The 21,968-nt window shown below is 53.7% G+C and overlaps 1 pseudogene; it reads right to left on the minus strand.

The window, feature by feature from the left end:
* Positions 1-1,591: 1,591 nt before the first annotated feature.
* Positions 1,592-21,663, minus strand: LOC130038906 (vacuolar protein sorting-associated protein 33A-like; annotated as a pseudogene).
* Positions 21,664-21,968: the final 305 nt, after the last annotated feature.

Genomic DNA, 21,968 nt, shown 5'->3' on the forward strand with positions numbered 1-21,968 from the left:
AAATAAATATGTGCTGAAAATAACCAGTAGGAAACAGGCTGGGACGGGCGTGTGGGAGAAACAGAATTTCCCGCACACCCTGCACCCAGCCCTGAGGTCACACTGCAGAACCTCAAGAGTTTGAATGAAAAATGTAAGCAATTTTATTTCTAAAAATGAGAATGTAAGAAAAGAGTCTTCAGGTCTTGCCAAGACTCAATCAAGGGGAAAGGCGGGTCACGAAAACAAAATCACACACAAACCTACGTTTCTTCTGCAGGCACCTGGGCAGCGGCTGCCACTCCTCGAAGTGGGGACCTGGGAGGATGTGCAGAAATTCCTCGATTCTGCGCCAACCAGGTTGGGGGAGCAGCTGGCCAGCCGCATGCTGAGGGAGGCATAGCCGAGATGTCCGTGGGGCTCTGCGGGGGATTCGAGAGCGACACCTGGAGTCAACCAACTCCTCTCTGCCAATGGGCCATGGGATCTCTTTTTGTTGGTTTGTTTCGGCGGAGGCCATACCCTGCGGTGCTCAGGGCTCCCTCCTGGTGCTGCACTCAGGGATCACAACCTGGGTTGGCTGCATTAAAGGCAAACGTCCTCCACGCTGCCATCCTGGATTTGACTTTGGGGAGGAACACAGTGTGCTCCAGCCTACCCTGCTCAGCCCTGCCATCTCCACTCTCTACCCAATTTCCCAATCTCTCTCTTCTCTCCTTCTCTCTCTCTCTCTCTCCCCCACCCCCGCCCTTACAGCTTTATGGATCAGACCTGGTGGTGCAGAGCTGACGCATGGCTCTGCCCTCACCTCTCCTGGCCCTGAGTCCTGTCTTAAACCAATCTCAGAAAGCTGCTTGGTAACCCTGTGTGCTGGAAGGTGCCAGTGCCCGGCAGCACGTGCAGAGGGCAGGTGCGTGGCCAAACCCCAGCACCGCTGGGTCTGAACATTCAACTGTCTGCCCGGGAAAGATTCCATCCGACCCCCACAGAAGAAAAACTGTTCATCGATTTGGTGAGAAACTTCTCCTATAGAAACTTGGCCCACAGGGGGGAGGGAATGTGGAGAGCTCTAAGCCCAGCCAAGCTACTCTCAGGCATTCTTCCAGGGGGCGAGGCCCCAGGGCACAGCCAAACCCAAATCTCCCAAGGGTGAGAGTGACAGCCCCCAGCATCACAGTCACCCCCAGTCTGAAACCCCCCCTCTCTCACAGTGACTCTGAGTCCAGCAGCCCCAACTGCCCACAGTGAGTCAGTTGTGTTGGTCCCCAATCCTCTTACTTGAGGCTGGCCTTTTCCCTGACCAGAGGCTTCCTTGAGTCCAGACCAGCCTCCCCCGCCCTGAGGCCTAAGTAGACAAGGGCCCCCGTTTCCCACCCCCCAGCCCCCATTTTCAAAGAGCATCCCCCAAAAAGCCCCTCTCAGTCCTGGCTTCTGCAAGGGCAGCGCCTTCCCACCAGCAGGATGCCACACCACTGGGGAAATGTGTGTGTGTATGTCTATGTATGTGTCTGTGTGTGTATGTTGGTCCGCATGCATGTGCGTGAAGGCTCAGCTCGCCTATTAGATGGCGTGCATGTGCATGCGTGTGCATGAAGACTCGGCTCACCTGCTCATTCACATCGTCCATCCAGAGGCGCAGGGTCTTCCGGATGGTGGGGTAGCTGTTCCTGCCCCACTGCTGGGGCCGCAGCAGCCCGGCCTTCTCCAGGTTCTGTAACGTCAGGATGTGCTCGTAGCCGTATGTCTGCCAGAGAAGATGGGGAGCCTGCTAGATCTCCCACTTCCGAAGAGGGAGCGAACATTTTCATTCTCATTTTGATACTATTGATTTTGAGTCATAGCCGGCAGCATGCAAGACAAGTGCCTGACCCCTTTCTAGCTCTTGGTTTGTTTGTTTTTGTTTGTTTGTTTGTTTGTTTTGCTTTTCAGGTCACACCCGGCGATCCTCAGGGGTTACTCCTGGATTTGCACTCAGGAATCACTCCTGGCGGTGCTCAGGAAAACGTATGGGATGCTGGGAATCGAACCAGGGTCGGCTGCGTGCAAGGCAAACGCCCTACCCGCTGTGCTATTGCTCCAGCCCCTTTCTAGCTCTTTGGACCCCACATTTTCACTTTAAAGTCAGAATGCATGGGCCCAACGTAAGGAAGATAGATGACAGTGTACTGAAATAACTGAGTAAGAAAAGGAGGCCAACCACACCTCCTGACGTGCTATTGTCCAGATGTCTCCTTTGTTTTGTTTGCTTTTGCCCGCCCCCCCCCACTTCCTGTGCTCAGGGATCAGTGCTGGTGGGGCTCAGGGAACCCATATGGGTGCCGGGGATCGAGCCCAGGTGGGCACATGCAAGGCCAACTGCCTTTTTAATAAATTTCTTCCTTGGCAAATGAGTCACTTAGAAACACTGACCTGGAGAATTTCTCTTTTGTAATAATCCAGAACCTTCTGCTTGACCCCACTGTTGCACACCGACTGCAGGCAAATGAGCCTGAGCACCTTGATGAGTGGATGCTTCTGGGCGATGCAGTCCTCCATGTAACTGTTGACCTAGAGTCGTGGCAGATTCATGTGTGAGAGCCGGGTCTGGGCCTGCAGTCCTGGGCGTTCCCCGGCCCCTGAGAGGCCCAATCAAGGAGAGGCTGGAGATTGGCTCACGCTCCTGCCCACACTCCCTGGACAACCTAAGCTCCAGGGGCTACGGGCGGGTGCAACTGTCCCACTTGTCAGCGACACCTGAGCAGCATCAGTAAAGTAGCAGGGACTGTGGGGAATTTGGGCGCTTGCTTGCTGCAAGTGAGAATGCGGGATTTATTGACAGGCAGACAGGAAAAGGGATCATATAACCCATGCTCTTAAATTATCCCTGATGGGCTTCAATAGTCTTGGGCTTCAGGGCTGGGTCTTGTTTCTCTGAGGACAGCAAACAGCAATGGAACACATGCGCGCGCACACACACACACACACCACGCCCGGTCAACAGAAACCTATCCCTTGGCAGAATCTCTTTCCGCACATTTTGCACTGCCCTGACAGGTATTTAGACCAGACACAGGAATCAAAGCGATTCCTTTCCTACCTCGAGTTCTGTTTGCCAATCTCGTTAACTATCGGCTAAAACAGTTTTAGTGTTCACGTACCTGATCAGTGTCTATTCCAGACATAAACTCCTGCTCGAAGGTTAACATATCAAAGAAGTCTTCAGACGCTGAAACATAATTAACACACGAGCAACTCAGAAGTGGGATAAATGCTCATTTCTCCCAAAGGCATGCAAAGTAGCAAGCAAGTACCAAGTTTAAGTCATCACCAGGAAGGCATATTCCAGAACAGAGAGGCTGACGGCCTGTGCCCCGAGGTGCGCCTAGACACAGAGCCCCAGGGCCTGGGCCCTAGCAGCTTCCCCTTCACACTAATTAAAGCAATTTCCCAAGGGCATTTTACTTTGGTTACTTTGGGGGCCACTCCCGGTGGTGCTCAGGGATCACTCCTGGCAGGCTTCGGAGACCATATGGGACTCCGGGATCCAACCCGGGCCGGCTGTGTGCCAGGCACTGCAGTACCGCTCCAACTCCAGCTCCTGGCCACATCAGACTGAAACCAACCTCAGCAAGTATTGCCAGGTCTGGCGAAGCAGTGCTGGTGCCACCCAGAGCCTGGGAGAGTCCTGCTGCACCACCTGACCCCGCAGAACCCAACAGTCACACTCGGAACATTTCTGTGAGGACACAGCGGCTGGCACAGGGAACAATGCACAAGTGAAAAAGTAGCCGGGGGGCCCCCCCAGAAGTAGCAGGGAGCCAGTGACACACCCTGAGCCTGAGCCCGGGACAGGGCACTCACTCGTTACGTCCCTGATGAGCTCAGCGATGGAGGTGTGGTTGGCCAGGGAGCCCCGTGTCACCTGCATGTGGGGTAGCTGGGAGACAATCTGCTTGATCTCGGCCACCGTCTTGACATTGTGCCTTTCCTGAGGGAGGGGATAAGGTCACGACAGTACTGGGGACAGCACTCAGGGCCTCGCACACCTGTGTGTGTGCGTGTGCGCACACGCACACACACAGATACACGCACACACACACACACACACACACGCACACACACACACACACACACACGGGGCATGCCCCAGACACAGCCAAAGCAGTGCTGGGAATGCACCCAGGCCACCCACCCTCCCACGCCCCCCCCCCCCCACACACACAATGTGCCCCAGCTCCAGCCCTGGTTGCCAAGAGTGCATTTTTAAGAATTTGGGTCTTTGGGTTGCCCAGGGCATGTTTGAATCACGTGCAAGGCAGTGCCCCGGCTTTCCTCCTGGCCTGGCACTCAGGGATCACTCCTGGCATGCACCGGGACCACATGGAAGGCTGGGGAGTGAGTCCAGGTCAGCTGCATGCAAGGTAAGCGCCTTACCTGCTGTGCTATCACTCCGGCTCCCCCAACTTAATTTTTAGTGTGAGAAATGGACACAAAACGAATTAGGCTATAACCAGATCCCACAGCCACAGGAAAATAGAAAAGGCAGGTTGGTGGGTCCAGGTACTGCGACAGCCACATCCTGCAGCACTGGGAGACCATGTGGACGGGAGGGAGCCCAGGGCCCATGCAGGCCACACCTGACACTGCATGGTCCCTGCCAGGGATGTGGAGCTCAGCAAACTGTGCCTTGAAGCCACAAAAGCTAACGATCGTATAGCCTGAGACCTCAACAATAGCAAATCAAGTGTAAAACGTTTCCTGGGTCCAAGCTATACAGTGTGGGAGGTGCTTGCTCAGTGCCCGGCCTCCCCACAGAACCCCGAGGCCTGCCAGGAGCCAGCCCTGAGCACTGGCAGCAGGAAGGGAGGGAACTGGACACCATGGCGAGCTCGGAGCTGGAACAGTGAATGCCTGACACTTCTTATCCATAGCTTTATAAGAAACAAAACCCAAGTGAGACAAAAGCAACTTCAGAAATACAACAACCATGGGGTCAGAGTGACAGAACAGTGGCGAGGTGCTTGCCTTGCATGCGGCCAGCCTGGGTTCGATCCCCAGCATCCCATGTGGTTGCCTCAGCCCACCAGAAGTGATCCCTGAGCGCAGAGCCAGGAGTTAGCCCTGAGCACCTCTGGGTGTGCCTCCCCTCAAAAAACAAACAAAAAAAAAAACCCAAAGAAATACAAATACTGATATTGTGGAGATAACTCCTAAAAAAGATGAAATCAGGAAATCACCCTTCAAGGGAAAAAGTGATTTTTAAAAACTTCCCCCAGAGTTAAAAAATTCAGCTTCTATCATTTTACTGATTCAGGTTTCAAAAGTGAGCTGAACCCAAAATAAATGAGCGGCAGGAGGGCGCGAGGTGCTAACGAAGCTGGGGGCCGGGGACTGTGCTCTCATTATCACACGCCTTCCCAGCCTGCTCCGGCTGAACCCGGATTCCCTAGATGCAGGAGCTAGTGGAGATGCCGCCACTGCCAGCAGCTGGGAGGAAGGTGGGAGGGACAGGGAGTGCAGATGATGACTGGCAAAGGACCTGACACCAGGAGAGGGCCTGGCACCACCTTTCCCCGGGCGCCCACAGCCCGCCTGCCGCCTGGCCCCAGGCCCCAGTCACCTCAAAGGCGGCCAAGATCACCTTGGCCTTCTTGCTGAGCACGGCGCCCACGGCGTTGAAGTTGCGGTCTTGGATCTCAGCGTAGAGCTCCTCGGCTGAGTTCAGCGGTACCTTCTTGGACTCTGTGGGCAGGTCCTGCCCGTCACCCTGCCTCTTCAGGGCGAATTTCTTGGGTGGCAGCTTTACATGACCTGCACGGGAGGGGACACCCAAGTGAGACTCCAGAGACTTCCTGTCAGGGGAGAGCACTGGGCTTTGAGTCACTAGATGCGCACGAGCGTAGGACGCTCACGCTTTTCACGCACGGCATCCCTGGCCTGGCCCGCGGGACGCCTCCTGCCACTGCCAGCCCGAACTGAACTCAGGATGGGGCCACCCGAGGAAACATGCCTCAGGGCGGCCTAACTGCAGGTCTGTCCTGCTGGCGCGTGCAAGTGCATGCAGTCTATACCGACATTTCAACAAGCCAAGAGGAGCCCAGGATGGGGCTGGAGTGATATCACAGCAGGGAAGGTGATTGCCTTGCACGGGGCAGACCCAGGTTCGAGTCCCAGCATCCCATATGGCCCCCTGAGCACCGCCAGGAGTAACTCCTGAGTGCAGCACCGGGAGTAACCCCTGTGCATTGCCAAGTGTGACCCCTGTCACTGTCCTCCCATTGTTCATAGATTTTGCTCAAGCGGGCCCAGTAACGTCTCCATTTTGAGACTTGTTACTGTGTTTGCCATATAGAACACGTCACGGGTAGCTTGCCAGACTTTGCCATGCAGGCAAGATACTCTACGAAAAAGAAAAAGAAAAGTCAAAAGAAAAACAAAAACAAAAACAAAAACAAGATCCCAGGAATCATTTCAGCATGGAAGTTTGCTTGAGGCCGGAGACAGCTCTGACGGCTTCTTTCCTTTCTGTTTCCTTTCTCTGATTTTTGGGCCAAACCTGTCAGTGCTCAAGGCTTATTCCTGGCTCTGTGCTCTGGGCTAATTCTTGGCAGTGACTGGGGGAACCATATGTGGTCCTGGGGACCAAACTCACCCTAACTGCTGCACTGCCTCTAGCTCCAAGTTGGTTCCTTTCAAAAAATCATCTCCTCCACTTTCAACACAAATCCCGACGTGTCTACACACAATCAGCTCCACTGCTGTGGGTCCAGAGAGACGGGTCATCGGGGGCAGCGCACGCTCAAGTCCAGCTGTCTGTTCCTCTGAGCACTGCCCCGTGTGGGCCCTGAGCACTGTGGGGTGGGTGCTGAGAATCATAAAGCAACAAGAAGAACTCCTGCATCGGAGAATGTGGGGAGAGAAAGTGACCGACGGAAGAAAAATACTTCTCGGATGCTTTCCAAATCCTAAGCCCCTCGGAACAGCCCGGGCACCAGCGTCTGGAGACAGCACGCCACGGTGGCCGCGGGACCCGGGGCCTGAGCACATGCTGAGATACACGAGGTCGGCAAGACCTCGCATTCCAGCTCAAAGCAGAGGGGCAGCCGCTGGCCCAGGCAGCCTGCACGCAGCTCCTGCACGGGCCTGCCATCGCCCTCGGTCCAGCCACGGGCGCAGAGCTGGGGGGTTATGGGGAAGCCCAATTTCTCCTTGTTTTTCAGATTTCTCTTAATTTTTTCTTTTTTGGGGGGGTCACACCCAGCAATGCACAGGAGTCACTAGTGGCTCTGCACTCAGGAATTACTCCTGGTGGTGCTCAGGGGACACTATGGGATGCTGGGAATCGAACCCGGGCTGAGCCGCGTGCAAGGAAAATGCCCTACCCGCTGTACTATCACTCCAGCCCTCTCCCTTAATTAAATGTTTGATCAGAAGTAAGTGTGTGATGTGAAGAGACTGTGAGCTCCCAAAACGCCTTCCCCCCGGAGGCACCCCACAAGCCCCATCTCTCACACCTCCGCACCAGCCACCCCAGCACCTCTGCCAGATCCCTCGAGGGACTTGCAGAAGCACCAGGAGGTGGGGACCCCTCGCACGGGGTGCTCCCGTGCCAGTGAAAGCTCGGAGCAGGAGTCTGGGGAGGGACTGTGTGTGTGGCATCACCCCCAGCCGCTGCCAGGCACAGCCCCGGTGGCCCCAGGGCCACGGACTGGCCCCACAGAGCAGAAAATCACCGAGATCAGCCCCACAGTGACTTGGGCACTGCTTACGACTGTCCCCACAAAAGGAAGCAACTTAAGAAGTTATCCTTTGGAACAACTGGTAAAAAACAAACCGGAAAAAAACCCATAATCATTAAAGAGCAGAAAAACGCTTTGTGTGTGGAAATGCCTCCATGTGTGGTCCTGTTCTGCTTCCGTGGCCGCTGTCACTGAGCCACGCATTCACCACTGCAGTGACATACACACTAACACACACGAACACACACACATACACACACACACACACACACACACACGCCATCGCAATTCACTCTGCAATAACCAGCTTGGCACACTGGACAGACAGCACTGTCTGGACTTGGCCAACACTCAGCAGCTGCAGGGCTCTGTGTCCCCAGAGAGACCCCATGCAGTTAGCTGCATCCCCGTCCTTCCAGACCGGGGCTCTATCCCCAGGGCTGTTTCCCCAGCCCCCGGCCAGGGCCACTCCTGAAGTCGCCGGAGTTACCCCTCTTGCGGCCTAGGGCTCCCTGTTCTGAAGAAAAGACACAATCAGACTGTGGGAAACTTCTCAGACTGTATCCCAGCAGGAGATACTCCCGGCTCAGTGCTCACTGGACGAGGCAGGAGCACGGATGGAACCGAGTGCTGGCTGTGCGCCTGGCACTAGCCCCGTGAGCTTTCCTAGCCCCCACTCAGATCTGAAATGCTACAGAATCTAACACCCGGGGCCAAAGTCCCCTGACCTCAGACCCAGGCACCCCTCAGAAACGCTCTATTCCTCACGCCTTCCTGGGCGGCCTGAGCAGCGGGGCTGCACACCGCATGGCCCTCTGCACAAGGCCTTCGCCTCAGTTTCCCCGATGGTGTCCTGGCTCGAGCTCGCTTTAACCTTGGGCTGAAAGTCAGTGCCTGACATTTTCAAGTATTCTGACTTATACACAAATGCCACACCTTTAAAAACAGACACTTTTGAGATTGATTTTACTCAGCTAACTTATTAGTAAATGATGTCGCTTCACTTACTGTTCTGGAAGCCATAAATTTCATCGACGAGTCCTTTGTATGTCAGCTGAGTCGCAAGGGGTGTTAATGAATCCACATTTCAATCAAGCAACAATAGGTTATCAAAAACAGGAAATATTGAATTCTGACTTTCTGTATTTGGAGGATCTGGGTGGAAGATGCTCGACTCCAATTCGAGTAGGCTTGGAGGTCTCGGCCCCGGAACCCGCGTGGCTTTGTCCCTCTGCCAGTACCTTCATTTTTGCGGAGAGTGGTCTCAGCATGGTGGTGGCTGGTCCTGGAGGTCTTCGGCTGCCGGAGCCCTGGTCGGGGCGGGGAGGAAAGCTCGACCCGCTCCCCTCCAAGGGGTCCCGGCGAGGGACACCCAGGCACGGGGGCAAAAGACTGCACTGTTCTCGTCCGGGATCTGGATTTTATAGTCTCTGAGTCTTGGCCGCTGATGGTAGGCGGGGCCTACCATCTTATCAGAACTTTTCTTTATGACATTTTATTATCTCATTCCTACTTTGGACAAACTTGCAGGCTATCGAATGTAGCCTGCCCACAGGGCAGAGTCTGGCAAACTCCCCGTGGCGTACCAAATATGCCAAATACCAGTAACAATGATGGGTCTCATTCTCCTAAAGAGCCGTGAATATAATCTCAGGGCTAGGATGAAAGAGACATTTCTGGGGCCTGCTCGAGGCAATCGACGATTAACAGGATGATGAAATGAAATGAAAAATGACTTTCTGTAAACTCTCTCCTCATCCTCATCATCATATTGGCCACTTGCTGGGAACAAAGTACAGAGTCAGGGAGAGCCTTTTTAGCAATGGGCGGATTTTAAAATGAAGCTAAAAAGACCCCGGCAATCCAAAATTTAAAAATAAGGCGGAAAAAAATGGAACAATAAAATAAAGCAAGATAGGCCTGAGACAGTATGGTGGGTAGGATGCTTGCCATGCAGGTGGCTGACACAGGTTCAATTCCTGGCACCACGTACGATCCCTCAAACCCTGCCAGGAGTGAGCCCCGAGCACTGCAGGGTATGGAGAGGGCGGGAGGAGGGAGAGGGCAAGAGAGGGAGGGAGAGTAGGGATGGAAAAGAAAAGATAAAGAACAGAAAAGAGAAAAGGAAAGAGGGCTGGGAGACAGCAGAGGGGCCAGGGGTCACGCCTTGCACGCAGACAGACTCATTTTGGTGGCCCGAGCACAGAGCCAAGAGCACTGCGAGGTGGAGCCCCAAACCCCACCCGCAGGAGAGAGGCCTCTCTCCCCGCCCCGGCTCACCCTGGCGCACTCGCCCTTGCCGAAGATCTAGGGGATGGTCCCGTACAGGCCAGCAGCTTCATCAGGCCCTTGGTCGCGTGGTACATGCCCGTCTGGTCGCTGTCCAGGTAGCACTCCTGTGGGAGAGGGCCAGGCGCGTGGGCACAGGCTCTGTGAGTCAGCACCGAGGCCCCAAGGCAGCACCTCTACTGGGGGTGAGCATTGCTGGGCGGGCGAGGAAAGGCTGGCCTCCGCCTGCCCGCGTGACCACACAGCAGAACACTCTGGGCTTGTGGAAGGGCAGGCAGCCTCTCCCACATACAGCAGCGAGTGTCACAGGGGACAGCAGGAGGGCAGCCACGGTCTCGGAGAAGGGCCACAAGGTCCATTTAACACACAGACAAAAAGAAACATCTTTGGCCCAGAAAGAGCAAAGACCACGCACGCGCCGCCCAGCCGGGTGGTTCAGCAGGGCTGACAGAGCACACATGGTCCCCAGTGGGGCCTCAAGATCTCTCCTGTGCCTCAATCCCTTCACCCAGCAAGTGCGGAGAGCAGAGGAGGGAAATCACGCAACACGCTTCACCTGCACTCCACCTGATGGGGCGGCACTGCTGGTGCCCATCGCGGGACTCTCTTTTTATCTTTTTTCTTTTTGGGTCACACCCGGCAATGCACTGGGGTTACTCCTGGCTCATGCACTCAGGAATTACTCCTAGTGGTGCTCGGGGGACCATATGGGATGCTGGGAATCGAACCCGTGTCGGCCACATGCAAGGCAAACGCCCTACCTGCTGTGCTATTGCTCCAGCCCCTCATCGTGGAATCTTTGACCCTGTCTAAGGCAGCAGCCAACAGGCGTGCACCGCAGAGGCGTGAGGACGAGGGGTGCAGACTGAGGGCGGGGTAGAGAGGGAGACCTCCCAGAGAGCCTGGCCCAGATTGAGCATAACATCCCCAAAGATCATGTAGGATGTCTCTGCCAAGTCTGGGGTGCAGCCTCACACTTCAGTCCAAAATATCCTGGTCGGGATGTCGAAAGAGTCCTCAGAAAACGACCAGAATCTCCGCATTGGAGCAGAGCAGAGAGGAAGATTCAGTGGAAGGAAAGCATTAGGGGGCCTCTTTCAAACTGCTCAGGGGCCCAGGTGACTGTTCAGAGTGGGAACTGTGTCTGCCTGCGGACAGCTAAGCCGGCTCCTGCCCGGCCCTGCCCAGCCCCGAGCACCCAAACAAAACATTCATTTTGAAAAACGGCGTATTACTACAGAGACACCTCTAACAACTCCCACCCGGCGAGGCTCAGGGGATACCCCTGGCTCTGCACTCAGGAATTATTCTGGTGGTGCTTCGGGGACCATATGGGATGCCGGGGATTGAACCTGGGTCAGCTGTGTACAAGGCAAATGCCCTCCGAATGTATATAGCTCCAGCCCTTGCAATTCCTCTTTAACAGCCACTAGGGTCATAACTGGTGGTGTGTGGGTCCCTCCTGTCCTGAACTCGGGGCTCCCCAGGTGATGCGGGCTCGGGGGCCGTCGTGGCTCACGGAGGGAGAGAAGGCGTGAATGCAGCATCCACGGGCGGATGTGGGGCCCGTGGCAAGGACCTGTCTTGGGTCTGTCTGTTGGGATGGCCTTGCCCCGCCCACGCAGGGCCAGGAGCAACCCTGGGTGTGAACGAGACAGCTCCTATCCTCAGCTGGGGTGAACAAGTCGCTTCCTCTACGCTTCTGCACTGCTGACTGGGAAAGGGAACAGAGAGGCCGTTCCCAGACCTGCAATGGCTCGGATGGAAGGCAACCCCTAGTCCTGTCACCACACAGGGGCAGGCAGGCCCGTACCCTATTACTACACAGGGGCATGCAGGCCTGTGTCCTGTCACCACACAAGGGCAGACAAGCCCCTCCCTGCTTCATGACTGGGGTGGGGAGAGACCATCGGGGAGCCCAGGAAAGTTCTGGATTTCACAGGATGAAGCCCAGAGACGTGAGCAAACCCACAGGGAGCTGGGTGACAGCAGCCCAAAACCCAAGCGAGTCCCAGGTTCTTTCTCTTAAGGTGCTGCTGAGACCAACATGCCGAGGGGAAATGGTGCCTGGAAATCTGGTGATGCACCTGCGTTCTCGAAAGGTCGTGTCTTGAGACCAGCAGCAGCAGTAGCACAAATCAACTCACATGCCCAAGGAATGCAGGGAAACGTGGTCGCGTCTCAAACACACCTGCACAAGCTTCCAATGATAGAGGGCGCAGAGGGCGCAGACAGGCACTGGGAGCTTTGGGGCCGTGCACGGGTTCCGGCTGACTCCCTGGCTTGGCACTGGGGGTCACACCTGGCGGGGCTTGGGGGACCGTATGGAGTGCCAGGGAACAAACCCGGGTCTGCAAGGGACAAGGCAAGTGCCCTACCCACATTACTATCTCTCTGGTCCAGTACGCCATTTTTAGAAGACATTATCAAGTTGATGTGTTTCCCCCTTGCATCTTCCCCTTCATTCCGGTATTTATTTTCCCTTTCCCTCCCTTTCTTACTGAGGCTGAGGGTCGCACATTCTAGGTGGTGGTTACACACTTGGGGGGTGGGTCCCCACTCGTTCTGCCAGAACTCCAGCCATGCCCAATTTTCCCTATTTCCAGTGAAGAATGTGCCATAGGAAAAACATCTGGGTGAAAACTCAAATAAATCAATGCTTTTGGGTCTACAGATTATCTTAAGGGACTCAGCATGGAGAAACCTCACCCCACAGAAGAAAGAGCCAGAGTTCTGGCTCGGGCACCCCTAAGAGCCAACCTGACACTTTGAAAGAGAAATTTTTCAGAAGTGCTCCCTGTCATAAAGATAGTAAACAAAACATATAAAATCATATTTGCAAACAAAACACAACCTTTCAGAAAAAGACAATATTTAAAAAAGAAAAACTCCGGGAGCCAGATAGATAGTATAGTGGGAAGGTGCTTCCCTGGCATCAAAGAGTCAAATATGGACCCCTGAGGACCCCCAAGAGTAACCCCTGAGCATCATCAGGTGAGGCCCCAAGCAAAAACCAAAGCAAAGCAAACAAATAAATCACTTATCACTTAATCACTTAATCCCCGTTATTCATCGATTTTTCGAGTGTGTGCCAGTAATGTCTCCATTCATCCCGGTTGCGTGCTAGCGTAGCCCAATGGTATCTGTTCGTTCTAGCAACATGCAGAGCCTTAAACCGATCATTTAGGGTCTTGACGAAGAAGTCTGACCATCTTATAGGTGGGCGTCCACGTGATCTTTTGATGTCTCGTGGAATCCAATCAGTAATGGCTCTAGTCCAGCGGTTGTCTGTAAACCTCATTACGTGTCCAGCCCATCTGATTTTTGATGTCTTGGCAAATGAGACAGCGTCCCTGATTCTTGAGCGTTGACGAAGATCAGAACTCCGGATTCTATCTCTCATTTGAGTGAATCGTGATATTCCAAGCATAGTTCTTTCGATTCCTCTTTGAGAGACCCGAATAGCGTTCTCATCCTGTTTTCGTAGGGTCCAGGTCTCTGAGGCATATGTTAATGCAGGAAGAATAGTGGAATCAAAGAGGTGTGTTCGTAGCTGGAGGTTCTTTGTCCTTTTAGTTATTTCTTCAATGCTCTTGAAGGCATTCCAAGCCGCTCTCTTCCTCCTGCGCAACTCAGGTGCCAGGTCATTCATCATGTTGATTTCTTGACCTAGGTATATATAACCGTTGCATTCGGAGATGGTGGTTCCGTTGAGAGCGAATGGAGTGTCAGGAACAAGGCTGTTTCTCATAAACATTGTCTTCGTAAGATTCAGCTGTAGTCCGACCTTTCCACATTCACGGTCAAATTCGTTCAGCATTTGTGCCACTTGGCTGATGTTTGGTGTTATTAGAATGATGTCATCAACAAAGCGGAGGTGGTGTAGTTGCCGACCATCTATCTTCACTCCCATGTTTTCCCATTCCATCGTCGCATGATGTTCTCGAGGGTGGCACTGAAGAGTTTTGGTGAAATGGCCGAACCCCTCTCTTGATATGGATGATTGCTTCTTTGTAGAATGGTGAGATTTTGGTAGTGAATCCGCAATAGAGCTCACGAAGGATCCTGATGTATTGAGTTTGTACGCCCTGATTGGCTAGGGCTTCCATGACCGCTTCCGTCTCAACAGAATCAAAGGCCTTCTTTAAATCAATGAACGTTAGACAGAGCGGCATCTTGAACTCCCGAGATACCTCACTGAGCTTGGTTATTGTGTGGATATGGTCGATGGTACTGAATCCTTTTCGGAATCCAGCTTGTTCACATGGTTGTCCTTCATCTAGCGTTCTGCTAATCCTATTCAGGATGACTCGAGTGAATAGTTTGTAGATGACAGACAATAGGCAGATTGGGCGATAGTTGCCAATGTCGTGGGTGTCTCCTTTCTTGTATAGTAGTACAGTCCTGCTGGTTTTCCATTGGGATGGAACCTTGCATTCAGACAGGTAGCGTGTGAAGAGTCGAGCCAATGTATTGATGAGTACTGATGGTAAGTTCTTCAGTTGTTCAGGTCTGATCTTGTCTGGGCCAGGTGCTCTTTGTTTCTTTACCGACGAGATGGCATGTTGGATTTCGGAAGGGAGAACATTGGGAACGACATATCCATCATGTGGTATGTGGTATGTGGGCAAGTGGATGTGGCTATTAAAGAGATCTGAGTAGAAGTCATGAATAATCTTCTCCATTGCCCTTCTGGAAGATGTGATAGATCCATCATGATGTCGGAGGGCAGTCATCTTGGTTTTGTAGTTGGTGAAGGACAGGCGGGCATTACAAATGTTTTTCCCAGCTTCTGCTGCACCTACCAGTACTGCAGCTCTCCTGTTTTTGAGGTCATCCTTGATGGCTTCTCTGCACTGTTTTGCCAGTTCGGATGTTCGCTTGTGGTTGCCTGAGGCATGTGCCAAGCCACGTTGGCGAATAAGTTCAAGAGTGTTCGAAGAAAGACGGTTTTTTGTGGTTATCTATCTCTTGGCATTCCTTGCACAATCATGGAGGTGCTGAATCATTCGATGGTATTCCTCATCAATGTTGTCAATGACGGCATCTTCCCATGTTGCCACAATAGAGCCAAAGAGCTCCCAGTTGGTGGTTGTTCTGGGAGTCCTCTTCTTAAACCTTGCATTCTTTTCTCCTCATTCTGTGAGGTAGAATTTTGCATGAAGAAGACGGTGGTCTGATCCCGTTTGGAATTTTGGGACAACAGCAACATCGGTTAGGCAAAACCACTGATTGAATATGATGTGGTCTATTTCATTGTGGAACCGTCCATCGGGAGACTCCCATGTCCAACGTTTAGATTCAGCCTTTTGGAATTGTGAGTTACCATGGAAGGTTTTGGTTGACATGATGAACTCAGACAGTCTGTCACCCTGTTCGTTCCATTCCAGGCCATGGGTTCTGATGTGCAGTTCATCGACTGATCTTCTTGGTCCTATCTTGGCATTAAAATAACCGACAATGATCATGTAGAAGGTGTGATATTCTTTATAGAACTTCTCCAGCTCCATGTAGAATTTCTCAGTTTCTCTTTCACCATAACTGGATGTTGGTGCATAGACAACAAAGATAGAAACTGCCGGTAGTGAGCCACATTTATTCAAGTGTAATCGTCCGATTCGGGTTGTTAGGCATTCGAATGAATCAATGCTCATGACTAAGTTTGTATTGACAAGGATACCAACACAACCGACGCCTCTTTTATCACATGTTCCAAGGAACAGTTCTTCTCCGGTGTCGAAAACAGCATGATGGGATTGATGTCTTCTCGTTTCGGTCAGACCAATGATGTCGTACTTGATCTTTCGCGCATGTACCATAAGGTCTTCAATGGATGCAGTAGATGCCAGCGTACGAGCATTAAAAGTACAGACAATCATTTTTGTTTTTCTGCGTTTTGGCAGCCTATGTCTGCCGTGGTGTTTTATCAGCCTCTCCTTCCATATCCTTCTTGACTCTGCATATTCAGGGTTAGGGAAATGAGATCCATTTATTACTGGATTTGGCATATCAATTTGGTCTATTAGGCATAGACCACGGATAGCTTGCCAGGCTCTGCGGTGTGGGTTGGATATTTAAGGTACCCTGAAAACTTAGAGAAAAGTAAATAATGTTCGCGGCCGCGCGCTCCCGGGAGCTTGTTGTGATAATCTCTGGATCCTGGCCGTTGTTGGGGTTACACGGCAGTTGGAGGGTGTAACTGTCTAGCTACTGACAGCTCCAGTCCCAAACCGTGCAGGCTTGGAGATCTCAAATAAATCACAAATAAATATGTGCTGAAAATAACCAGTAGGAAACGGGCTGGGACGGGCGTGTGGGAGAAACAGAATTTCCCACACACCCTGGACCCAGCACTGAGGTCACACTGCAGAACCTCAAGAGTTTGAATGAAAAATGTAAGCAATTTTAATTCTAGAAAATGAAAATGTAAGATAAAAGTCTTCAGGTCTTGCCAAGACTCAATCAAGGGGAAAGGCGAGTCATGGAAACAAAATCACTCACAAAGGGCTAACTGGAAAAACGCAGTGACAGACTTGACTCTTTCTGGCTGGAGCGGCCCTGCCTTCCACTCTCAAAGCTTCCTCCACAGCCACAGTCAAGTCAGGGTGGGACAGGCACAAGGACAAACATCGAACAGCAGCAGAGAAACACCAGAAATCAACACATTTAAGGCCAATTGATTTTTGAGAATTCAGTAAGGGCAACAACAATTTTAAGCCAATTTGTTGGAACAGGAGGTTCTCCATAAGCAAGAGGAGCAGCGGCCGGAGAGACAGCACAGGGAAAGGCGCTGGTCTTGCACGCAGCCAATCTGGGTTCTAGCCCCAGCACCACATATGGTCCCCGAGCATGCACAGGAGTGATCCTTGAGCACAGAACCAGGAGTAAACCTTGAGCACTGCTGGGTGTGGCCCAACTCCCATCTCTCCCCAAAAGGAAGAAACTGGACACTTCCAGGAATCACTAAAATGCCAGTGTGAGTGTCACCATCACAAACGAGGCAGAAACGAGTGTCAAGTTCAAAGGGCAAACACTGAACTTACTCTGAAGGCGCCCTCCAACTCCATGGAGAGAAGGTCCCCGTCGAAGGGAATGAGGTCCAGGCTGTACTCCTCCCTACGGATGAAGGAGCCCAGGACGCCCAGGTCCTTCAGCTGCTGCTCACACAGCAGGCTACGCCGGGGCACAAACAAAATGTGGAAATCTCTTGTGGGGCCACGTCTGTCTTCACTGCAAGAGAAGGACTGTGCGTTGTCCCGAGGCCCCGACGCGAGGACTGTTCCCCAGGGCCCCACCTGTGCCTGACACACAGTGGGCTCTAAAGAGACGCTTATCAGCTAACCCCCCACTACTGACTCGGCCCAAGTTTCGAGTTTTCCTGCTCTCTTGATGTGATGCTTTTTCTGGAAACCGCTGACCTGTGCTCTGCCAAGGGGCAGTGCTGCTTCTCTTGGGCCATTGATGGGACATGAAAACTCTCAGGGTTGGGGCTGGAGCAACAGCGCAGCGGGTAGGGCGTTTGCCTTGCACGCGGCTGACTCGGATTCGATTCCCAGTTCCCAGCATCCTATATGGTCCCCTGAGCACCACCGCAGGTAATTCCTGAGTACAGAGCCAGGAGTAACCCCTGTGCATTGCCGGGTGTCACCCAAAAAGAGAAAAAAAAACCCAAAAACCTCTCAGGGTTATTGCAATGGACATCTGTTTCTTGCCGAAAAAAAAATGTTTCTATTTAATCAAGCGATGTCTCTAGGAAAATAAATGGTTGCTTCACACCGTGCCCGATCTTGCGCAAATACCCTGCATGCTTTTAAGTCCGTTCGTAGGGGCCACGTCGATCAAACGTAATGCAGACTGGGCTGGTGCACTTCCTCCATAAATGCTGCAGCATTAAATTTTAATCAGCTTCTCCTGACGTTGCTTATGAAATTTGAGCATATGGTATTCAGTACTTGAAAAAGAACCACTAGCTGTTTTTCTTTTTATAAAAATATCTGGGTCCTTCTACTGAGACAGGCCGGAGCTTCCTACTGTCCTGAGAGAGTGGGTTTCTGTGGTTTGCCCTGCCTCCCCAAGCCCCAATGCACAAAGTTTCCCATTCTCTATTTATAGTTTTTGGGCCACACCTGCAGGTGTTCAGGGATAACTCCTGGCTATGCACTCAGAAGTCACTCCTGGAAAACTTGGGGACCACACTGGGTTCCGAGGATCTATCCTTGTCTGGCTGCAGAGTATCCTACTCCTGACCCCCCATTCTCCTCCGACACTCTCACATCTGTCCAAAGATCCACTTCCTAAAGCGCTGGCAAGCAAAGGTGTCCTGATGAGCACTAAAACCACTAGAGGAATGATTCTGTATGGACCAAGCATCAGTTCTGAGATACCTAAGCACATTTTCAGCAATTATATCCATCAGTTCTAGCCGGGGTCTGACGAAAAAAATGATATTCTTGACATCCGCTGCTTGCAAGCGGCTTCCTTTGAGTGTGAACATTTTCTCCACCTCATGTTCCTAGGAAAGCACACATACAAATGGTGAACAGAAATCCTAAAGCTTAGCAGCCGACCCAAACGCGGACATCACTGCAGGCAGCCAACCTGGGTTGGATTGCCGGCCTCCCACACCGTCCCCAAACACCACCAAGAGTCATTCCTGAGTGCAGAGGTAGGGGTAAGTCTGAGCACTGCCAGGGGTGGCCCAAACAAAACAGACCAACAACAAAAACTCAGGTGTTCTAACACTCCCACTCCAAAGCACAGTAGACTTTAGTGTTGAGTCAGAGAATGCAGGGGTTACGGTACATGCCTGACACATGACTGCCAACTTCGCCCCCTGGCACCACAAGGGTCTCAAGCATTGCCATGTGCATCCCAAGAGAGGCCACTGGAGTGGCCTGGGATATCCCTGCCACCACAGCGCCAAGCCTCATCGAACTGCTAAGACTCACCACCAGGAGGTGCCCAGGGGCAGTGCTCAGGAGACCTGGGGCTAGGGAGAAAGTAGAGTGGTGAAGGTGCTTGCTTTGCATTCAGCTGACCCGGGGTTCTATCCCCAGCACCCCATACTGTCCACTGAGCACTGCCAGGAGTGATCCCTAGTGCAAAGCCAGGAGTAAGTCCTGAGCACTGACTGGCACGAGCCCCCAAAGGTAAAGGTAAAGGTAAAGGCCCTCCCGTTGATCGTCGATTTGCTCGAGCGGGCCCAGTAACGTCTCCATTGGAGACTTTGTTGTTACTGTGTCTGGCATATCAGATACTCTCGGTAGCTTGCCTGGCTCTCCGAGAGGGGTGGAGGAATCGAACTCGGGTCGGCCATGTTGGCCGCTTGCAAGGCGAACGCCCTACCCGCTGTGCTATCGCTCCAGCCCCCAAATAAAATTCAAAACCACTTTAGTATAAAAATAGAGATTCCCCAAAGGCAGGTGTATAAATTCAGGCTGAAGTAACCAATCCTGTGTCTGAAAAACTTGGAGCCACATGAAGTAACAATCAGAAGACATGCCGCTCCGTCAAGGAGAAGAGGGGGGTGCACACCCACCCTTGAAAGGTCCACTGAAGGCTCCTATGCTGCCCGAGCCCCTGAGCTGCTTGTGCCCATGTAGCCGAGCAAATGCGGTGCCCGCAGCTCTCCTTGAGATGGGGACTTTTGTGCTTTCCTTTCTAATGTTGGGATGTGTGTAGTGGCTCTCTCTGTCTTTGGAGAAGCCCACGGTCTCTCCTGAAATGTTACTCTCTCTCCGCTCGTCCTCTTCCTAAAGGTCACCAAATAAAATGGTTTTTTTTTATTTCAAATAAATAAACAAAAGGTCCACAGAAGATAAAACATTTACCACTCATAACAGCGTCAGTGATTCTAAAAACCAGACAGCTCTGCACACCACTTACTCCAGAAGTGGAACATCATATTACTCTTGCTAGAGTCCAGAATGACAGTTTCAAAAAAATAATAATAACCAAAACCTTTGTACCTTTAGAAGTGAGTACTGTGCAATCAAGCCAAATGGTCCTGTGAGATACTCATCTCAAACTATTGCCTGCGGGAGAGAGAAGCTTCCCGTTCTTTTAGTAAAAGGGATTTCAATAACGGCCAACAGCAAACAACAGTCATTTGCAAACTCTGGACAAACAAAACTTGCCTTTAGCAATAGCTAACCACACTCCTATTTTGTGGCCTGAAGAAAAACAGCGTCAGGGCAAGGGGCGCTACTGGCCACGGAAGCACATTCACTGTCATCCACAAAGAGTGTGTATGCAGTGTCCTGGGGTCAGACTGGGGTCATGAACCCCGTGGGTGAACTGCCAAGGAAACCGTTCAACCCAGCATGTAACAGGCGTCATATAATCCAGCATCAATCAAATGAAAACCTCTCGTGTAGGTATCCCATAGGTATCTTAATTCTGAGAGAGTATTTGGAAAGCTGGGACAGTTTCAGGTGCTCCTGAGAGAGTCAGGCCTCCAGCTGACCTTCGCCTCTACCTAGGAAAGGATGGTGTCACTGGGGGCCAGGATGAATGCCAAGCGGCCTGTGAGCATTTCGCCTGTGCGACACCAGGGTCCTTTTTCCCCATTTGGCATAACTGATTGGACGAACCGTGGAGGAACAGGCAGCTGGGAGATGTGGTACCCAGGGTAGCATGCAGCGCCACCCCACACAGAGGGACAGCGGGGAGTGCCTGGACGCGGGGCTGTAATCGTCCTGCTGAGAAGGACTCAGGTCACTCCCATTTTCCTTCCCAGAGCCAGGCCACAGGGGCGGGGAGCGCAACGCCCCCTCTCTCCGGGCTGCCGACTCTGGGTGGTGCCCCCAGACCCAGAGGCCGCCACCCGCCCCGGCTGTCAGCTTGCTGCCCGCGCACATGTCCAGGAACTCGCGCAGCACGTTCAGGTTCACCCGCCTGACCACAGGTGCGTGGCCTTGGCTCCACTGGGCCCCGCCGCCACGTGACGCCGCGGTCACGTGAAAATAGTGACATCACACCCCCTCATCTCCCTCCATACCGCTAGGGGCGCCGGGGGTGCCCCACGGAGCCAGGGCACAGGCTTCCGAGACTCAGCGCTTCCCGGGGGCTGTACAGACCCCCCAGACCCCCAGCAGAGCAGGGGCACAGCGCTGCCTCTGCTCCCTTGGAGGGACCCTCCCGGGAAGCTGGGGACTGGGGAACGAGGGCGCCCTGGCGTCATCTCCCCTGCACTGCCAGCTGGCCTTGCGAGGGCATGTTCCCCCCCCCGCCCCACCCCGGCTCCTGGGAGCGGTCTCAGGGGGTCCTCGGGTTCCCCTGGCTATCACCGGGTCCTGCCCAGTGATGGACCGACCAGCAGCCCCAGCAGGCAGGTGAGCGGCTCGCTGCGCCCTCTGTTGGCCGCCGTGCGAACTGCACAGGTGCGGGCCCTGCCTGGCGAGGGGGGGTCTCGCCCACCAGCACCCAACAGCGCCTTGCTCAGGCCGCTTCCCCCCGTCCCGGGGGTTCCCTGCCCGTCCCTCGGGGGCCGGCCCGTGTCTGCGGAGCCGCAGGAGGTGGCGCTGCCCGCGCAGCGGTCCCTGGGGGGCCTCCGGCCGGATGCCCTCCGTGGCGCCAGGTGGGTTGGCGGGGGCCGGAGCAGGGCCTGCGACTCCTGGCGGGCGACCCCCGGCGCCCGTCTCCCCGCGCGGGGCGGACCCCAGCCCCCGGCGCCCATAGAGGCGCACACTGAGGCCACGTGACCGTCTTTCCTGGGGGCTGCGGTGGGCGGGCGGCAGGGAGCTCAGGGCGCGCAAGTCCTGGGCCGCGGGCGCGGACCCCCGGAGCGGGGGTCTCAGTCCTGAGGCATCTGTCCGCGGGGCTCTGGCGGCGGGGGCAGGGGCGGCAGGACTGGAAGGCGGCCTGGGATCCCGGCCCCTCGGGTGGGGCGGGCGGGGGCCCCTGGCGTGCGGCTTTGGGTCTGGGTCCAGCGGTGGCCTTGGGCTCAGGCTTCGGGCTCCTCATCTCCCTCGTGGGGGGGGG

The sequence above is a fragment of the Sorex fumeus genome, unplaced genomic scaffold (genome assembly GCF_029834395.1).
Source record: "Sorex fumeus unplaced genomic scaffold, SorFum_2.1 ptg000081l, whole genome shotgun sequence".
Classification (NCBI taxonomy): domain Eukaryota; kingdom Metazoa; phylum Chordata; class Mammalia; order Eulipotyphla; family Soricidae; genus Sorex; species Sorex fumeus.